Consider the following 20679-nt stretch of genomic DNA (forward strand, 5'->3'; position numbering starts at 1 on the left):
TGAAAACTAACTGAAGAAGTGGAAAATCTGGAGACCAATACGCAGAAGAAGGAAAAAGACAAAGACTCATCCTCCATATTGGATACTTATTTAAACCAGAATTTGTCAGCCTCAGCAATATTGATATATTGGGCCAGATAATTCTTTGTGGAGGGTTCTCCTGGTGTGTTGTCGGACATTTAGTAACATTCCCTCTACCCACAGAATGCCAATAAGACCTCCCGACCATGACCAGTTGTGACCACAAAAATGTCTCCAGATATTTCCAAACATCCCATAGGAGGCAACATACTCCTGCCATTGAAAATTACTGTGTAAACCAGATCTACATCCTAGATCTTAGAAAAAAGAAGTAAAGCTTCCCAACTCAGCCCTGCATACCCTTGATACTGAAATGAAATAACAGCCTTAAAGGAAGCAAACAAAACTATAATCTTATTTAATACAGAAGTAAAAATGCAAAAATAAAATATTACCATAGCCATTCTAACAGTGTTTACTATAGGAATGCAAAGATAATTCAAAATTAGGAAAACTTCATCAGGCAATTCATAAATTATATTTCTACATATAATTGAAGGCACAATCATGACAAACAAAGTAGCTCTATATGCATTAGGTCCATGATCTATTCAGTGAAAAACACAAGTTGCAGATGTCTTACAGAAGGAAAACTTAACACTGAACACATATTTTCACCATTTACTCTTTGTCCTGAGGCTCCAATAGAAATACAGTGAAGAATAAACATTGTATGAGCACACAATTACAAAAAAGGAATGGGGTTACCAACAGAAGAGAATTCATCTTCATTAGACAATGACAGTAAATGGAAAATGGTTAATTAATGGAGCAAAGCAAACAAAGGTGGAGGTCAGGAGGATACTGAGAACAAGGAGGCTAATTTGTCCCACAGCAACCTGGAAATGTTCTAGACTCAGACACGAGGTACCCCCGAGAGTGGGACTGATAGGCAAGACTGAAAACAGAGATTAACCAAAAGCCCGGGCAGAGAACACGTTTTCCAGGCCCTGAAACACACTGCTGGCCCCATCTCCTTAAACAGAACCCAAGCAAACATATCTACCTCAGGCAAGAGAATGTAGATTTTACATCCAGAGGAATGGAGTAGTTCCAGCCATCATTTATGATTGCACCAGGAGATAAGATAGAGGGATGGAGGATAACAATTAGGAATCAGCATACATTCCTCCTAAAAGCTATCAGTTGACAAGTCTTTGCCACAAAGAACTCCCAATCAATTTTTATTTATTTTTACTTTTATTTTTATTTATTTATTTTTTTGAGACAGGGTCTTGCTCTTTCACCGAGGCTGGAATGCAGGAATGCAGTGGCATGATCACAGCTCACTGCAGCCTCAATCTCCTGGGCTCAAGCAATCCTCCTGCCTCAGCCTCCCAAGTAGCTGAGACTGCAGATGGGTGTCACCACACTTAGCTATTTTTTTTTTTTTGGTAAAGATGGGGTCTCACTATGTTGCCCAAACTAGTATTGAGCTCCTGGGCTCAAGAGATCCTCCCACTTCGGTCTCCCAAAGCACTGAGATTATAGGTGTGAGTCACCACACCCCACCTCCCAGTCTTTTAGTACCTCTCTCAAATATGAATGAACAAATAAAAAATGAAAAAAAGACTACAGGTCAGGCACGGTGGCTCATGTCTGTAATCCCAGCACTTTGGGAGGCTGAGGTGGGTGGATCACCTGAGGTTGGGAGTTCCAGACCAGACTGACCAACGTGGAGAAATCCCATCTCTACTAAAAATACACAAATTAGCTGGGCATGGTAGCACATGCCTGTAATCTCAGCTACTTGGGAGGCTGAGGCAGGAGAACTGCTTGAACCTGGGAGGCAGAGGTTGTGGTGAGCCGAGATCACATCATTGTACTCCAGCCTAGGCAACAAGAACAAAACTGGGTCTCAAAAAAAAAAAAAAGACTACAAATGATAAGCAACATAGAATAGATATTTAAGGAAAGGCTTTAAAAAGAAAAATAAGACCAGAATAAACTAAGAAAAAAATTATTAAAGAACAAAGAGATGCCAGGGAGAAGACAGAGTATCAAAATCACTTCATAAGGACACTTGTGAATATATTACATGTATAAAACAAAACAGAATATGAATAAGAAATAATCAGAGAAGAAAAAGTTCTTAGAACTCATGCTTCATCTTGGGAGTTGGTCTCCAATGAGAAATACCTCCTGTCATCATGTCCTTAGACAGGCCCATCTATAGTCAATCTGGGTTGGCCCCAACACTCACTTTAACCTATAGCATGTGGTAGAAATGACACTGGAGCTGTTCCAGGTCTAAGCCTTAAGAACCTCTGGCAGCTTCATTTCTGTGCTTCTGGAAGCCAAACATAAGAATTGACTACACTCTTGGAGAAAGAAAAGCCACATGAAGAGACCTGAGACGATGAGATGCTATGCAGAGAGAAAGGCCACATCAAGAAACACCAAGGCAGCAGACCTGTGGGTGAAGAAGCCATCTCAGACATTCGACTACAGCTGAGCATCCAGATGACCAGTCCCTGACACTGTCTAACTGCACAGTGAGAGCTGCCAAATGAGACCAGAAGAAAAACTGTCCAGCTAGCCCCAGTTAATCCATACAGTAGTGACAGATAGACAGATGTGTAGTTTTATGCCATTAAGTTTTGAGAAAATTGGTTAAGCAACAATAAATAACCAAAACAAAACTTAAAGTTATGACAGTCCAAATAAAATTTCCTGAAAGTCAAAAGATAAGAAAATATTCCAGAACTTTAAATTTAAAAAAAAATTAGAAATAACTTGAAATACAAGACTCAAGACATGAGGTCCAAAATCCAATTAATAGATACTTCAAAATGAACAAATAAAATGGAAAAGAGAAAGTTAACACCAAAAATATGACAAGACTCAAGACTCCAACTTTGAAAGAGCCTATCCATAGGCCTGTTCATTTGGTGTACCCAGCACAATGAATGAAAAAAGACCCACACTAAGTACATTGTTGTGCTATTTCAGCTCACCAAGGAAAAGACAAATTCCTAAAAGCTTCCAGGGAGAAAGTCATGCATAAACAAGTGAAACTCAGGATGGCATGAGGTTTCACCACCACGACTGGTTAGAAGACAAAAGCACAGACTTTGAAATTCTAAGGTAAAATTATCCTCAACCTAGAAATACATAATCAAGCAAACTATCAATCAAGTGTGAGGATAGAATATGAGAGACGTGAATACTGATGGGGATGTGGTATGCAGCAGGCACTGTTCTAAATGGTTTACATGTACCAACCCAATTAAGAAACTTAAAGTACACACCACACACACACACACACACACACACACACACACACACACAGTTTTTCCTGCTAATCACTTTACAATGAAACAACCAAGTAGCTAACCCAGAGCCCACAAAGGCAGAGTAAAAATTCTAACACTTGGTAAAATAAAAATGCACATATACCCTGTGACCTAAAAAAAAAAATGCTTAAGTATTCAAAGAAAGACAGCAATTACAGCTACTGAGAACATCATTGTAAGCAAACTGAGGCAGAGAAAACAAAGGTGCTAATGAGGGTTTGAACCACCTAACCTGCGGAAACCAACTGGATGCTTTCCTAGGTTCCGAGCTGGCATTGTCTTTCAGAATGATCTAGAAGAGGTCACATGACACTGTTACAAAGGATCTGGAGAAAGGGACCCTTGCTTTATCACTCCGGCGCTCCAGTCATGCTTCATATTTTCACTTCTTACACTCTTTCACATGAAGTCAATTTGCAGACTTCCATCAAGCGCTTAGATAGCTTTTTGTAATATTCATGACAAGTTCTGGATGTTATCTCTGCACTTTTGACAAATTCTTAGCAGTGAACTTACAAGGCAGTTAACATTTTTGTTCAAACACAGTATAGCTAGAACAGGGTCATATAATCAATAAAACAAATATTTACCAAGCATTCATTGAGTGGAAGATAAAACGCACAAAGCATAATTATAAAATATGCTCCCCTGCCACGATACAACAAAATTTTTAAAGGCTTACGGAATATAGCATAACATGACCAAAGCAAAAACAGTAAGGACTAAAGAAGGGAGGAAGGGAAAATATCAGCATGAACTGAATATGACCCAGAAGAGGCTTGATGGTCAGACATGTAAAGATGTATTGGGTAGGGTTAAGGGGTGGAAGTCAGGGGCACAGGTCAGAGGCACATTCTACAAGGGAAAAACAGCTGATACAGAAGCCTGAAAGGTAAAGTGGGCAGAGCACCTGTACAGGACTCTTACCTGCCGCAGAAAGGGTACAATGCACCTTTCCAGAACACAGCAGCATGCAGCCAGGCCTGGGGAAGAGGGATCACTCAAACAGCACCAGAGGCTGCATTCCTACTTTTCTTCTGTCAACAAGTCCACTTTCATTGTTAGTTTCTCCTTCAACACAAACTTAAAAACAATTGGCTGAACACTCGGGAACAAGGAAAATCTGACTGAAGAATGAGACATTAAAACTTAAGGGCCTTGGGTCCTGGTGCGGTGGCTCATGCCTGGAATCCCAGCACTTTGGGAGGCAGAGGTGGGTCATTTGAGGTCAGGAGTTCAAGACCAGCCTGGCCAACACGGTGAAACCCCGTCTCTACTAAAAACACAAAAGTTAGCCAGGTGTGGTGGTGGGCACCTGTAATTTCAGCTACTTGGGAGGCTGAGGCAGGAGAATCGCTTTAACCAGTGGACTGTCAAGAGAGGTAGGCTGCAGTGAACTGAGATCGCACCACTGCACTCCAGCCTGGGCTACACAGTGAGACTCTGTCTCAAAAAAAAAAAAAAGTCATGGTCATGGTAAAAAACCTACGGCTTTGGAAGGCTTTCTTGGTAATGTCCTAGAATTAAGGTTAAGCCTATGTTTCATGGTAACTGAACAGGAAACCAGCCTGACCAACATCCTTCTGCCAAGTGGCTTGCTCTCAGCTCCTCTTGGTTGGGCCTTGGGCAGCCAGACTGTCTGGTTTTAATCCTTGCTCTGCCACCTGTGACCTTGGACAAGTTACCTACCTTCAGTTACCTCATCTACAAGATGCAGATATTAATAATACCCTCTTTTTAATTTATTCAGAGGATTAAAAGAGTTAATAAAAAGTAAAAAATAAAAAGACTTGGTAAGCATAGGCACAGAGGAAAAAAAAAAAGTAAAAATAAATAATTAAATAAAAAGACCAGTGCCTAGCACATAAAAGTTCATCAGGAATTAATTCTATAATATGAACTCAATTTTGCAAAACTTCAAAGTACATATAACTTTTAACTTACTAGGGTATACATACCAATAATAAATTTACAACGGTAGACATGTTTGCCTACTGGAAATACAACAAAGACTAAACAAGCAGATACTAAATCATTAAGCAGTTATGAGTTAGTATCTTTAATTTTCTTATACTTCTATATTTTCTATAGATCATCTTTGTAACAAGAAGAAAACAAACCAAATGAAAATGAAATGAATTCTCTCAAAAAGAATTAAGTCAAGACAGGAAGAAGGCTGACAAAGTAATATAAAATATATCTTATGGTTTATGTAAAATTCTTAATAAAATACCTTCTTTCCTCCAAGCTGCACTCTGGCTTTGCCTTTGAGTCAGGTGGCGTTTCTTTGCATGATGACTGGTTCTGTCGAGTAGGCACTGCTTCAGCCCTACAGGAAGAACAAAACATCTCTGGAACACAGCAGCATTCCTGATTCCCACTTGAGAAGGCCTAACAAAATGGCATATGCCTCAACAGCAGCACATCAGTGTTAAAAAGTCTGGAGTCAAGGGGAAAAAGTAAAATTGGACCATTTCCAGAATTGCACAAAAAGCAACAAGCTGACGTTCTAAGTGCCCAACATGAGCAAATTAGAACCTTAAATAAAGGTCACTCTTAATGCCTATCCCAGCATAGATTCAGTACCAAGAACAGTGTCATTTTACTGGTTTACCTTTTTCATTCTTGAAAGTAGGAGGTATGAAAAAAAAAACACTAAAATTTCTCTAAGAGAACCTTCTACTTTCTATCTAACTTACATAATCAAAACACTCTATGGAGGTTGAAAATTGAGTATTATAAGAAAATAATCACCTGTTCTGTGAGAAGTTCAATACATAATTCTCCTCCACCCAATGCATACCTTAAAAAGAAAAAAGGAAACATACAAAATTATCTCGAGAATTATTCCTGCTTCAACAATTTCTATGTGCCATTACTAAGAAAGTAGACACACAGTAAAGATGAGAAGAGAACATGCAAACATGAACATACTTGTTAGGGATATAGGACTATGGGTAATTTAAAAATTTTAATGGTATTACTCTCACGTAACTGCTCTGAAATTCTAGTCAGTTGTTTGAAATGGCTCTTAGAACAGAATACTTTGACATTTTTATGATGTCAAAAACTAAGAACTTAGCTCTAAATATTCCAAAGAATAGGGGCAGAAGAACCCGTTTCCTTAAATGGCATTTGAGTATTCTTTACAACTCAAACTTTCTCTCCCATCCTGTGATGGCCAAGAGTTTTTCCTCTGACAATGGCACTGACCTTACCCTATCCAAAATAGGAACATCTGCATGGTTTCCTGGTTCAAATTGTTTTTATCCATTCTGTCGTGAGCATCAAATGGTTCAGACCAGGCAGCACCTCTCTGGGACTCCTCAAGTCCTTTCTAGATCTGAAGACTATTCTCTGAACCAAAAACAACTTCTGGGGGTGTACCAAATCTCCCATTAGAAAATTATTTAGATCCATATGTTTTAACTTTTTAACTCTTTCTCAGACAAAATAATTTCATTTCTCCTTTACTGTTATTTTAAATTTCAAAATACACAGATAGTATGTCTAAAATAAAATCAAGGGAATGACAGTTGTAGAACACAAACTGTGGTAATTTTGAAAACACAAAAGCTAAGACCACTAATTAGGTCTATGTGGACACCAAGTCCACCACAACCTGTTCTGTCCTCCGGGGCTCTGCTCACACCTTTCTCTTGCCTGAGATTCCTTCTGCTTCCTACCCTTCCAAATGCTGTATTTCCCCCTGGAAGACTTGCCAAGACCACTCTAGCCTGCACATCTTCCATTCCAGCTAACCAAAGGCATCCTCGGGTTGACTAAACCAAATTATTTTGCAGAGAAGGCATCTAAAAACTTCTACTGTAGACTGTTCACCTTAATAACTGTTATTGTGACATTATTCAATAATAAAATGAGAGAAAGAAGTCCTCTTCAATCCCTTATCCTGGAGAATCTAAGCAAGTGTCTTTCCCACTTGCTTTGCCCAAACCCTGGGACCTTTCAAAGTAGAAGTTTAATGGAAGGGAAAGAAAATCTAAAAGAAAAACTCTCCAAAAAATTAAACTTGGGCAAAGAATCATGGGATTAAAAATTTTTATTCTTTGTGTATTTGATTTCTGAAACATAGAAATCTATCTCCCACTCCTTAAATCTGCCACCGGGCTAAGAGAGTGTTGTATGGAATATGCACTCACTGACTTAACAGAATTAGAACATCCAGGCACTTACTGAGATTTTGCTTCCACAACCGCTCAAAATCTAGTCATTAGTTAATGAGTTAACACCACAACTGATCTTCAAATTTTGGAAATGCTGACGGTAGACAGGGACTTCTTTTGGGAAAGGAAGTACACAGTAGACATTGTTACCCATGACCCAACCACCACCACCTTTCCTTTAAAGTACCCCACTCTTCCTTTAAGGTTGCAGAGTCTCAGAAAGTGGGAAGAAAGGAAGTTTTTGCATTTTCGGGTCAAAACAAAGTACATTTGTGCAACCACATAATGCCCATGCAAAGGTTTGTTGAAATCTAAACACAAGACAGAAGTAGTTCTAGCACCTCCACAAAAAGTAAGGTAGGTAAACTTTTCCTTAATATACACTTTCAGCAGCATCAACACCTAAAAGTGGTTGACTTTACTACTGTACTAAATTAAATTACATTCATTTTGTCAACATGTGTTCCAAATTCGTACTGATCTTTGTCTCCAAGGGATTCCTGCTGAATATTGAGACAGTTGAAGATTACTAGGGGAAATAATTCTTAATAATTGAAGTTAGGGTCATCTAAGGATAATATGCCAGATATACAGACACAGCCATATTTTCAACTTTAAAAAAGTTCAGTTGTCAAAGTTGTACATCAAACACTCTCCTAAGCTTAGCATCTTCAGGCATTTGATTTATAATCTCTGTAAAGAAAAACCAGTCACAGAATGCCACATTTGGTATGATTCTATTTATATGAAATGCCCAGGATAGGCAAACCTACAGAGATAGAAATTAGATCAGAGGTTGCCAGGATCAACGGTGGGGAAGATGGGTACAAGGAGTGACTGCTAGTGGGTATGGGGTTTCTTTTTGGGGAGATGAAAATGTTCTGAAATTAGGGAGTGGTAATGTCTGCAGAATTCTGAATATACTAAAAACCACTGAACTGTACACTTGAAGGGTGAGGCTTATTATATAAAAACTGTATCACAATAAAGCTCTTAGTTTAAAAAATGTCTATGTCAAGAAACAAAGAAATAGGGTCATAGCTAGAACACATGGGATATAAAATACGGGAACAAAACTGCTTAATAATCTATCTAGAATCACACAATGCTTAGTCTTTACCCTGACTAAAATCACGAGCTTTGTGTTTTATCAATATTTCACATTTTTTACTTCTTGTAAGTCAGCCAGTAATTCCTCCTTCTCACTTAATAGTTGACTACAAAGACCAAGCCATTTTGATTCTGCCACCAATGAGCTTTCACATTTCTTTCCTCCTTCCATCCCCATGACTACCAAACCAATGTAGGTTCTCCTCACTTCACTCTGAGATGACAGTGTGGCCTCAAACACTGTCACACTCTTCAAGGCTCTGTGAGGACAATGTGACTCATATTCTCTTCTGCTGTCACCAGATCTATTCTAAGACAGTTTCTTTACTGTTACTCCCCTGTTTCTCCACCAGTTACACAGAAAGATGACTATCCAGACATGGTGTCATGTGCCTGTGGTCCCAGCTACTCAGGAGGCTGAGGCGGCAGGAGCGCTTGAGAATGTGAGATTCAGACTGCAGTGAGACATGATCATGCCACCGCACTCCAGCCTGGGCAACACAGTGAGATTGTCTCAATAAATAAATAAATAGATAAATAAATAAATAAATAAATAAATAAATGTGGTCTGTCCATGCAACGGAATATTATAAAATTATCAGCCTTAAAAAAGAAAGAAGCCCTGTCACATGCTACAATATAGATGAACCTTGAAAACATTATACTAATAGAAATCAGCCAGTCACACAAAGACAAATAGTGTATGATTTCTCTTACCTTAGGTTCGATATTAGTCAAACTCATAGAAACAGAAAATAGAACGGTTGTTTCCAGAAGCCAGGGGTTAGAGAAATGGGGAGTTGTTGTATAGTGGCTATAGTTTCAGTTCTCCAAGAGAAGCAAGTTCTAGAAACTTGTTACTCAACAACATGTATATACTTAACACTACTGCACTGTATACATACAAATGGTTAATATGGTAAATTTTATGTTGTGTGTTATTATCATAATGTTTTTAAAAGAAGGGGCTTGTGTTTCCCTTCGTTGTGATCACTCATTTTTCACTTCAGCATTTTGAACTTCAGATTTCCTGTAGCTGTTTTACTGAGCCCTGGAATTACCAGCTCAGAATGTCTCCACCACCTTGTAACCTTGTAGGCAGACACTTTTCAGCATCTTATTGGGCTCCGTGTGCTTGACGCTTAAAGTGACATGGACACATGCCACTTGCTGAGAGGCAAAGAAAGGCAAAAGGTGATTGCTTTCCTGGCATCGATGAAGGCAGAGAGAAGGGATCTTGGAGGCACAGATGTTAAGCCATAAGCAATAACAAGAGTTGCCAAAAAGAGAACTAACCCCTCTCCTGGTAACATTTGCAGGTGTTTTTCACAGGGCCAGTGGATTTCACAATGTGAGTGCTGTCCAGCACCAAAAGGAATGGCCAACAGGCATGGAGGAGCAGCCTGCAGCATCCAGCACCCAGAAGGATGGCCAGCATGCATGGAGCAGCCTGCAGCATCCAGCACCCAGTAGGATGGCCAGGAGGCATGGAGCAGCCTGCCTGTCCCAGGAAAGCAGGAGTCACAGGACACAACTGGACCCCAGTAGGCATGTACATTAGTTTCCTGTGGCTATTAGAGCAAATTACCAAAAAGTTGGTGAATCAAAACAACAGAAATTTATCTTCTCACAGTTTTGGATATCAGAAGTCCAAAGTCAGTATCACTGGGCTGAAATCTAGGTATCAGCAGAGCCAGTGCTCTCAGAGGCTGAGGGGAAAATCCATTCTCTGACTTTCCCAGCTTCTGGTGGCTGCTGGCATTCATTGGCTTGCAGCTGCACCACTCCAGGCTCTGCCTCCTTGGTCACAGGGCCTCCTTCTCTTCTGTCTGAAGTTAAATCTCCTTTATCTCCCTCTTACAAGGATATATATGCCAGGATTTAATGCCCACAGAGACAATCCAGGATAATCTCTCCTCAAGATCCTTAACTTAATCATACCTGAAAATATGCTTTTTCCAAATGAGGTAACATTTACAGGTTCTAGGAATTAGGACTTAATTATTAGCTCCCACTTATAAGTGAGAACATGCAGTATTTGGTTTTCTGTCTCTGTGTTAGTTTCCTGAGGATTATGGCCTCCAACTGCATCCATGTTGCTGAAAAGGACATGATTTTGTTCCTTTTTATAGCTTCATAGTATTCCATGTTGTATATGTCCCACATTTTCTTAAAAAGAGATTTATTATGGAAGCTGGAACACTCAGGAAAATTGGTGATTTAATTCTGTCCAAGTCAGAAGGCCTGAGAACCAGGAGATCTGATGGTGTACATCCCAGTCCCAGGGCAGAAGATGAGATGTCCCAGCACAAGCAAAGAGGCAGAAAGAAAGGGGGCAAATTTCCCCTTCCTCCCTTTGTTCTACTCAAGCCCTCACCAGGTTGGATGATGTCCATCTCCATGGGGCCATCTATGTTACTGAATTCACTGACTCAAAAGCTAATGTCATCTGGAAACACTCACAAACACAACCAGAAACAATGTTTAATCTGAGCACCCTGTGGCCCAGTCAAGTTGGCACATAAAATTAACCCTCACAGTGTAATCCCGGGAGTGAGGCAGATCACTTGAGCCTGGGAGTTCCAGACCCGCCTGGGCAACATGGTGAAACCTGTTTTTTTGTTGTTGTTTGTTTGTTTTTCAGATGGAGTTTCACTCTTGTTGCCCAGGCTGGAGTAAATGACGGCTCACCACAACCTCCACCTCCCAGTTTTAAGTGATCTTCCCACCTCAGCCTCCCAAGTGGCTGGGATTGCAGGAGTGAGCCACCATGCCTGGCTGATTTTTTTTTTTTTTGGTGGAGACAGGTTTCTCCATATTGGTCAGGCTGGTCTCAAACTCCCAACCTCAGGTTATCCACCCACCTCAGCCTCCCGGGGGTGCTGGGATTGCAGGCGTGAGCCACCATGCCTGGCCCAATTTATTAATCAGAAAGGAATAGATCGGCCTGGCGTGGTGGCTCACCCTTGTGATCCTAGGACTTTGGACGGCCGAGCGCAGCAGATCACTTGAACCTAGGAGTTCCAGACCGGCCTGGGCAACATGGTGAAACATGGTCTTTTTTTTTTTTTTTGAGTGGAGTTTCGCTCTTGTTTTCCAGGCTGGAGTGCAGTGGCGCGGTCTCGACTCACTGCGGCCTCCACCTCCCAGGTTTAGGTGGTTCTCCTGCCTCAGCCTCCTGAGTGGCTGGGATTGCAGGCATGAGCCACCATGCCAGCTAATTTTGGTTTTATTTTTTTGGTACAGATGGGGTTTCTCCGTGTTGGTCAGGCTGATCTCGAGCTCCTGACCTCGGGTGATCTACCTGCCTCCACCTCCCTGGGTGCTGGGATTGCAGGTGTGAGCCACCATGACCAGCTTTTTTTTTTTTTTGGTAGAGACAGGGTTTCTCACTGTTGGTCAGGCTGGTCTCAAACTCCGGACCTCAGGTGATCCACCCGCCTCGCCTGCCGGGGTGCTGGGATTGCAGGCATGAGCCACCACGCCCGGTCCAATTTATTAATCAGAAAGGAATAGATCAGCCTGGCGTGGTAGCTCATGCTTGTGATCCCAGTACTTTGGACGGCCGAGCGCGGCGGATCGATTGAGCCTAGGACTTCCAGACCGGCCTGGGCAACGTGGTGAAATATGGTCTTTTTTTTTTTTTTTTTTTTTGAGTGGAGTTTCGCTCTTGTTTTCCAGGCTGGAGGGCAGTGGCTCGGTCTCAGCTCGCCGTGGCCTCCGCCTCCCGGGTTTAGGTGGTTCTCCTGCCTCAGCCTCCTGAGTGGCTGGGATTGCAGGCATGAGCCACCATGCCAGCTAATTTTGGTTTTATTTTTTTGGTACAGATGGGGTTTCTCCGTGTTGGTCAGGCTGATCTCGAGCTCCTGATCTCGGGTGATCCGCCTGCCTCCACCTCCCTGGGTGCTGGGATTGCAGGCGTGAGCCACCATGCCCGGCTTTTTTTTTTTTTTTTTTTTTGGTAGAGACTGAGTTTCTCACTGTTAGTCAGGCTGGTCTCAAACTCCGGACCTCAGGTGATCCACCCGCCTCGCCTCCCGGGGTGCTGGGATTGCAGGCGTGAGCCACCACACCCGGTCCAATTTATTAATCACAAAGGAATAGATCGGCCTGGTGTGGTGCCTGCCCCTTGTGATCCCAGGACTTTGGACGGCTGAGAGTGGCAGATCGCTCCAGCCTAGGAGTTCCAGACCGCCCGGGCAACATGGTGAAACCGGTCTATGTTTTGAGATGGAGTTTCACTCTTGTTGTCCAGGCTGGAGTGCAATAGTGCGATCTTGCTCACCGCAACCTCCACCTCCCGAGTTTAGGTGATTCTCCTGCCTAGGCCTCCCTAGTAGCTGGGATTACAGGCATGAGCCACCATGTCCAGCTAATTCTTTTTTTTTTTTTTTCAGTAGAGACGGTGTTTCTTCAGGTTGGTCAGGCTGGTCTCCCACCTCGGGTGATCCGCCTGCCTCTGCCTTCCAAAGTGCTGGGATTGCAGGGGTGAGCCACTGTGCCCGGTGGAAACCCAGAACGGAAAAACAAAACAAAGCCCACAAAGATTAGCCAGGGGTGGTGGGCCGCGCAGGTAGTCCCAGCTACTCTGAAGGCTGATATGGGAGGATTGCTTCAACCCAGGCATCTAGGTGGCAGTGAACTATGATGGCGCTGCTGCCCTCCAGACTGGGTGACAGAGAGGGACTCTGTGGAAGGAAAAGGGAAAGGAAAAAAAAAAGAAAAAGAATGTAAATAAAATTGCTAACTCAAGGGACAGCTTGACAGTGTATTTGAGATAAATAGAGGCAAAGGTTAGCAGACACCAGTGTTCACTTAGTGGGAACTGCAGGTGTTCCCCCCATAGGAGGCTGCTACTTTCCCACAAGAAATCCATTACTGACTACCGATGATAAAAGAATACATTGTAGGTTTCTTACAATATACAAATAGCTAAACTTTATATAGCCACGACCATATTCTAGCACTGCTCTAAGCCATTTCCTACTCTGAAATAGCTACTATTGTTACCTCCATTGTTGAGAAAACAGATGCCCAGGTTGCTGTGGAAGGGCCAGGGAAACTGACTATGCAATTGACTTGTTGTAAGTTTCGGACTTAAAGGTTCTTCCTGCTCTGCTCCTTACATTGCCACATTTTAGTTAAGGTACCTCGTACAATACTGGCCCTTTCTGTATTTGGAGGGACTTCTCTTGCAAATTGAAGTTTTTTCTTGTGCTAAGCATTTGGTCATAAGATTATCTGCGTTTTACATCAGTTTAAGTACCTCTTTAGACATTGTTCAGTTAGGAATGTAAATAGGAGCTAACGTGTGTAAAAGGAAAGAACATCTGCTTACAACCATTTTTGTTTCATAATACAAATATAAATCAATATGTTATTGGAAATGCAGGCTGGGAGGGGAGGGAAAATATGCAGAGAGAAAATCCCCATCTCTGCTTGGAGTTCAGCACTGGGTCTCTTTTTCCTTTCCACCTTCCTTGTCAAGGCTGCCCCACAGTGACAGAAGCACACAGGGCTGCCTTTTAGTGACACCTGCTGGGATAGACCTGGCAGAACGGATTGCAGATTTGCATGTTTCCTGGCTGCCTCTGCTAGCCTGAGTCAGCAGCCCACTCCAATTCATGCTGAGCTTGGACAGCTCAGGTTTGAAAAATTACCCCTTCCCTTGGAGCAACCGCTTGCCAGCCTCCTCATCATTCCTAAAGGAGAATGACCTACATGCCAGCATGACAGATATCCAGAAACTTATAGAAACTTCAGTGTGAGGCTAAATCCTTAACAGGGGCTCAAACTGCCAACACCGAATGAACAGAGAGGTTTTGCAGTAAAGCAGGAAGTCATTAAAATAATGAATTACCCAGCTAGCTTTTGAGCTCCTTTCCCACCAATTTAAGGGAAAGTTTTATTGTCTTTACAATGTACACTTTCATAAATTTTGCATAAATTTATTATTCACATCTTAATATAGGTAACTCCTTTGTGTTTTATCACTGAGCAAATTATATGTAGCAAAACAATCCTATATTTTGGTGAACTCATAGCTTAGAAAATACTAAAGACTCACTGTAAACTGAGGACAGCATTAAGCAAATTATATTTACCTTTGTGACTGCAAAACTTAATGAGTCAATGCTTTTCCCATGAAATTTATCTTTCAATACTGATAGTTTTTTAAACAAAAAATATGAATTAAATATCGATTAAAACTTTATCATTGTTTTTAGAAACTGTGACTTCACTAGTTATGAACAGACTTGAGACATATAGTTTTTAAGTTTGGAAATTCTTTATAGTTTCATTTACTTTTCCAGGAAGGGAGTGAGATTTTTTTGCCACTTTTGCCTGGTTTTTGTTTGTTTTTTGATGATAAACAAAACTTAATGGAGCCCCAAATCTCCTAACTCGGTCCTCCTTTGGCAATATGCCTTTTTCTGATTTCTAGATATTACTTGATATTTGTAAGACACTAATTTTATTATTTAAAAATTTATAAAAGTACTAAAAAGTAAGAAGCAAATTAAATTTGAAACCTTAGTATTAATACCATCATCCAAAGTCATCAATAATATTTTGGCATATTTTATTTTAAAATGCATTTTAGCATAGTTTAGTTATATTTGTTATATCTGTGTCAATAAACTGTTTTCCTATGTCATTACTTTTATGGATATAATTTTTAACGTGTGACTAATACTAAATCTTATATACTTGCTATACGGTTGACCTTGTGAGACATTTAGATTTTCAACTGTTTAGTACTTTAATAACCAGTTTTTATTCTAATATCTTATTATTAGAATAATATTACTATAGTATTGTTATTATTGTAGCAATAACTTGTTTTTAGAATAAATATCCTATTTCTCATTTAACTTGATTGGATCTGTGCATGGACAATTATGTTGGGAACATAGAATGTAACTGGCCCTGTTTCAACCCCTTAGACGTGGCCTTCAGTTCAGGGAAGGGAGGAGTTCTCTACTGGGCTGATAAAGCAGAACTCAGAAACATTGTTTTCTTCTTTACCTGGTGTTTTACAACACCAGAAGATGTAGGTGTGACTCGTAAAGGCAAGAGCATGTATATTATGCAAAAGCAGCCTGAAATATTTTATTCACAGATAGTCGATGCTTGACTCCCTGCTAATCTGAAATACTTTGTGAGGAGGGGCCAGGGAAATCAAAACAAAATTTCAGAAGTAGAATGAGCTATTTGGTGTATGTCTCCAAGGCCAATAAATAACAACAAGAAGGAAAAATAAATTTCTTTGCTAACAACAAGAAGGAGAAATAAATTTTTTTGCTCTAAAACATTTTCTGATTATCTCCATGACATTGGAGGGAAGGACTAACAAAAAAAAAAAAAAAAAAAGAAAAAGAAAAGAAAAGAAAAAAAAAAGGTGGGGCACGGTGGCTCATGCCTGTAATCCCAGCACTTTGGGAGGCCAAGGCGGATGGATCACGAGGTCAGGAGATCGAGACCATCCTGGCTAACATGGTGAAACCCCGGCTCTACTAAAAATACAAAAAATTAGCCGCAGGTGCCTGTAGGCCCAGCTACTTGAGAGGCTGAGGCAGGAGAATGGCATGAACCTGGGAGGCAGAGCTTGCAGTGAGGTGAGATGGCACCACTGCACTCCAGCCTGGGCCACAGAGCAAGACTCCATCTCAAAAAAAAAAAAAAAAAAAAAAATTATCCATCACAGAGGGGCAGAGAAATACCTTCTGAAGGAAAGAAGTCATTGATTTATTTCCATCATGGCACAAGCTCCTTAATTCTGTAACTTGTCCAGAATGGTTCCCTGTCACTGTAGATTCTGCATCAGAACATCCTCTTATGCAAAGCTAAAAGACTCCAAACCACCCCTGTTAACTATACAATGCTCCATGGTTTCACACAGTCCAGAGCTGCTTGTGTTTATCAAAAATGAAGCTGAAAACAAAATTCTTCCTTCACACAACAACTACATTCCATTGCACATTTACCAAAGACATTTACCACATTGGCATTATTTGTGCATCCATCAAGAAGTGCTGAAAAGCATTCCCCTCGCATGCTGCATGTGTCCTGTGAGTGGATCTTCCATTTCACTTACCAGCTCTGGAAAACTTTGAATTTGTGTGTCGATGGAAAATTAAAGTTTAGTGGCATCTTTGCCCCACATTCACCCAACTTTTCTAAGGAAGTATTTCAACGCTATTTTTCACTAGTGTCACTTTTCAGTCTTAGCCTCCTGGAGTACAGCTTTATTAGAAGCCAGTAAAGCACTAGTGTTAAAATGAGAAATAGTAAACACCTGATTCTGTTGTCTTTTAACTCCACGCTTTTCTCTAATGTTTCATTGTTTTGAATTTAATTCTTTGTGCTTCCCACATGAATGCAACTTACATTTTGAATGTCTTCTTTCTTCACTAGCCGATGCACCTGTGCCAGTAACACACTATGATTCTATCCTTTCACCTTCAGTTATGCCTGTAAAACCAAATTCAAGACAGATGATCCTCAACTCACAAAGGAGTTATAGCTCATCATCAGTTGAAAATCTAAGCCAAAAATGCATTTAAGGCCAGGTGCAGTGGCTCAGCCTGTAATCCCAACTCTTTGGGAGGCTGAGGCAGGTGGATCATCTCAGGTCAGGAGTTCGAGACCAGCCTGGCCAACATGGTGAAATCCTGTCTCTACTAAAAATACAAAAATTAGCCAGGCATGTTGGTAGGCACCTGTAATCCCAGCTACTGGGGAGGCTGAGGCAAGAAAATCGCTTGAACCCAAGAGGCAGAGGTTGCAGTGAGCTGAGATCACACCATTGCACTCCAGCCTGGGTGACAAGAGCAAAACACTGTCTCAAAAAATTAAATTAAATTAAATTAAATTAAAATGCATTTAATACACCTAAGCTAACATCATAGCTTAGCCTAGCTCACCTTAAACATTCTCAGAAAATTTACATTCACCTTCCGTTGGGCAAAAATTATCTCCCACAAACCCATTTTAAAGTGTTGAATATCTCGTGTAGTTTATTGAATACAGAAGTATGGTTTCTGCTGAATGCATATCACTTTCACATCATCATAAAGTCAAAAAATTGTAAGTCAAACCATTGTATGTCAGGGATCATCTGTTCATTAGAAATAGTACTTCTGAGTAAAACCAGGACAAACTCTTTTGGTCTTCATTTCCTCAGAATCACTTTCATAATCATCTCTTGGTTTACAAGGTGCATCTTTTATTGGTTAAAAAAATTAATACAATTTGTTTCACTCTCAAATTAGGTTTAATAATAAATAATACAACTTTCTTTTGTTTTCACTAATAATGCTAACACTGGCTTGATTTAAAATTAAAATTATTGCAAAAATAAGACTTTATAGAGTAGATGTTCCCATTTTTCAGATGTGTGAGATTATACTATAGTTGACAAACTAACCTTAAAGAACACAGCTTGCAATGTGGTCCCTGTGTATGTGACTCGTTTGCAGCTCACAGACTCTGCATGTTTCCGTCGAGTCTGACAAAACCTGAGTTGGTCTGTAACTGCTCATTGAGACAAGTCCCCTGATGTCACATACAGATGCTGGGAGAATGACAAGTTTCTATAGAAATTTCTAAACCTTTACCCTGAATTTCTATGTTTCTATCATTACATAGAGATGACAGAGTGTTGACAGACTTTGAGTGGTCTTTAGTAATGAATTGTTGAAAGTCTGGTTTAGCTAAACTAGTTCATAAATACCTCAGCAGGTGCCTTTGCTGCAGGAATTCTCAGAGTCTCTATAAACTAATGAGCATTGGAAATCTGCAGGGGGGAAACAGAGTATGCAGTATCCCCCATCATGATTCAACCCCAGATTTTATTTTTCACTGAGCATCTCACACTTAGCAGTGTGTCTTTTCTATGCATTGGGCACTGGGAGATGACGTATAGTCATCTCAACACAGACCTGGCCTTCAGACTCCACCACTCATTGCCGCTCTGTCCAGGCGAGCATCAACTTGCACTGTTTCAGAAGCGAAAGGAAAATGAACCACAGCCACTGAAGTCCCTCAGAACTGAGGAAAAGTTACTGACTTTCCTGATTTGTGTTCAATCTGGCTGGCCATGGGTACAGACACAGCTGGTTTCCCCATTTGTGAGTTGGACAGATTTAATTCCTGGGTGTTTGAATGATATATTCCCTTATCAGTGAAACCAACAGAGTAACTCAACTTAATTTTCTCTTTCTATGGCCATTTATACCCATTTAATTATGCCTGTGTCAATTAAATCAAACATTCGTACTTGTCTCTATTTCTAATAAAAAGTGGTAAATACTCGAAAACCCCTTTCATAAATAGGCATGTATAAAAGCAATGACCTTAGTAAAAATGTTGGACTTAATAAAAGTATTTTAAAAAACAGTGGGAACCCTAATATAATAAAGGCCTTGGCCAGGCGTGGTGGCTCACACCTGTAATCCTAGCACTTTGGGAGGTGGAGGCGGGTGGATCACGAGGTCAGGAGATCGAGACCAACCTGGCTAACACAGTGAAACCCCATCTCTACTAAAAACACAAAAAGTTAGCCGGGCGTGGTGGCAGGCGCCTGTGGTCCCAGCTACTTGGGAGGCTGAGGCAGAAGAATGGTGTGAACCCAGGAGGCAGAGTTTGCAATGAGCGGAGATTGTGCCACTGCACTCCAGCCTGGGCGACAGAGTGAGACTCCGTCTCAAAAAAAAAAAAAAAAAAAAAAAAAAATATATATATATATATATATATATAAAGCCCTCATTTTGCAGGTGAGGACACTGAAGAGTATAGAAGAAAGACGGGCTTCGTGCAAAACCGCATTCCTGATTGTTGGTGGAACTGAGCCCACAACCTGGAACTCAAGTTTCTCTGTTTTTAGTAGATGCTCAAAGAATTATAATAATTTACAACAACGTCATAATCATTTGACATTTCTGAGCTGTTCATGTTTTATTTCATGTGTACTTCTCCCCTCAACAATTACTGTGCCCTTGGCAATTTAATAAAGCATGATAATATTCAACTCAGTGACCTACAGCTTGACAAGCATCTCCTGCTCCCAGAAAACAGAAGGTGTTGTTGTCAAACTAATACTAAATAATAATTTTCTGTAGTCCTAGAACCTCTGGATTTCCCAATTACACAGCCAATAAACCCCCTCATTGCTGAAGCCAGTCTGAGCTGGGCAGCCTGACTGGAAGTCTAGAACATCCTAACTGGCACAAAGGCCCTTAAGATGACCCCAATCCACCTGTCTGGCTTTCTCTATTGTCACTTCCTTCTACATCCTCTCTGCAACAACCAAATTAGATTACTCACCATTCCCCACACTGCCTTGCAATTTTCTTTCTTTCCTTTTTTTTTTTTTTTTTTTCGAGATGGAGTTTTACTCTTGTTGCTGGAGTGCAGTGGTGTGATCTCGGCTCACTGCAATCTCTGCCTCCTGGGTTCAAGTGATTCTCTTGCCTCAGCCTCCCCAGTAGCTGGAATTACAGGTGCCCACCACCACACCCAGCTAATTTTTGTATTTTTAGCAGAGACAGCATTTCACCATGTTGCCTAGGGTAGTCTCGAACTCCTGACCTCAGGCGATCCACCTGCCTCAGCCTCCCAAAGTGGATTTTCTTTTTTTACCCATACATTTGCTGAAGCAGACTTTCCAGCTAAAACCTTTCCCCTGGCCTTGCATCCTCTATATCCATCTGTCCAAACTTCCCTCACTCTCCAAAGTCTCATTTCAAATGTCGCTTTTCCCTGAAGCTTCTCCCGGAATGACCCATCTCTCCCTCCTCATTCTGATCATTTCCTCTTTGAATTCCCATAGCGTTAGGTGTGCCCTCCTCTTCCAGCACTGAATCCAGCCTTGCCTCAAATTAGAGTCACTTGTACACCTGACCTTAATCCCCCTGAGGGCAGGGATAGTTTGTGTTTATCCCAAAGACCTGAAACAACTAGTACAGAACCTGAGACACAGGAAGGTCCCAGAATTGCCTACTGAA

At 41.0% G+C, this 20679-nt stretch overlaps 1 long non-coding RNA gene across 1 annotated transcript in view; it reads right to left on the minus strand.

Annotated features, from left to right (window-relative positions):
• Positions 1-6131: 6131 nt before the first annotated feature.
• LOC129050465 (uncharacterized) overlaps positions 6132-20679 on the minus strand; it is a 59386-nt gene continuing 44838 nt past the window's right edge. Inside the window, exon 8 of the long non-coding RNA XR_010137442.1 lies at positions 6132-6180. This is a non-coding gene — a long non-coding RNA (uncharacterized LOC129050465). The remainder of the gene's footprint in view (positions 6181-20679) is intronic.

Source organism: Pongo abelii, chromosome 16 (assembly GCF_028885655.2).
Source record: "Pongo abelii isolate AG06213 chromosome 16, NHGRI_mPonAbe1-v2.0_pri, whole genome shotgun sequence".
NCBI lineage: Eukaryota > Metazoa > Chordata > Mammalia > Primates > Hominidae > Pongo > Pongo abelii.